The sequence below is a fragment of the Aplysia californica genome, unplaced genomic scaffold (assembly GCF_000002075.1).
Source record: "Aplysia californica isolate F4 #8 unplaced genomic scaffold, AplCal3.0 scaffold00011, whole genome shotgun sequence".
NCBI lineage: Eukaryota > Metazoa > Mollusca > Gastropoda > Aplysiida > Aplysiidae > Aplysia > Aplysia californica.
In genome coordinates, this window is record NW_004797281.1 from 350,021 (window position 1) to 351,103 (window position 1,083).

The 1,083-nt window shown below is 44.9% G+C and overlaps 1 protein-coding gene across 1 annotated transcript in view; it reads left to right on the forward strand.

The window, feature by feature from the left end:
* LOC106012057 (monocarboxylate transporter 3-like) overlaps window positions 1-1,083 on the forward strand; it is a 17,649-nt gene that overhangs the window by 1,022 nt on the left and 15,544 nt on the right. The gene's annotated exons all lie outside the window — the stretch shown is intronic.

Here is a 1,083-nt window from a genome sequence, read left to right on the forward strand (position 1 = left end):
CACACACACACGCGCGTGCGCGCATACACACATACACACATAAACACACGCACACTCACAATACACACATGCATAGACGCACACACACTCACTCACACACACACACACACACACACACACACACACACGCGCGCGCACACACACACACACTTGCACGGGCACACCCTCAAACACACAGAATGCAGTCAATGCACCCCCTTTCCCCACTTCCCACACGGCCCGGCGCCAACTTTCTTTGTATTGTTACACCAGAGAGGTTACACACTGCACTGAAACACCACGCCCACACCAAAGAACCAGGTTGAAGCTCTTATCTCACGACACGATAGAATGAGGCGCTCGTCAATTTTTGGGCAAATAGGGACATTTGGATCATCTTACATTTTGTAATGTTTATTTGTCTTGCTTGTGGGGACCCCCACCAACAAAAAACTACCCATTTATCTCTGACAGAAGTAGTGTTTGAAGATTGTTGGGGGAGAGGGGGGGGGGGGGGAGGGAGGAGGGAGGCAAATTTTCATTTTTTTTCTGCCTTTCATCAACTGTTTACAGAAATTAAAATCCACACAGAAGTATAGTATTTGTAAATGAAGACAAAATGAGTTGAGCTTAACAAAATTTAAAAAAAGAAAAAGAAAAATCAATTGAAATTACCAAACGGGCGGGAAAATATTGATTTCTTCAAAATTTTTTTATTTTGACGAGCGGCTGGTTTCATGACGATGCTACCCACATCTTTGTCTCGTCCACACCGCCCCTAGATGCTGTTCTGCACGCGCAACCACAATTGTGAGACGTGCAGACGCATCTGCGACGCCAAGGTTACGCTCTCAGAATTTCACGCAAAGGACATATCATCCATTCAACTTCTTTGTGAGGAAGTCACGAGCTGGAGAGGGCCAAAACTGGGTGGAAACTAACCTACTTCAACTGCGGGTTAAAAAAATAATTCTAAACAGTAGTAGGAAGACTTGCAGTGGAAATCATAATTATCCAAAGCGACCACCCATTGTCTTTAAAATCTCAAAGGCCAGCCCACTCAGGGAATCAAAGTTATTCTTTTAAAAGCCAGAGCAACACCCC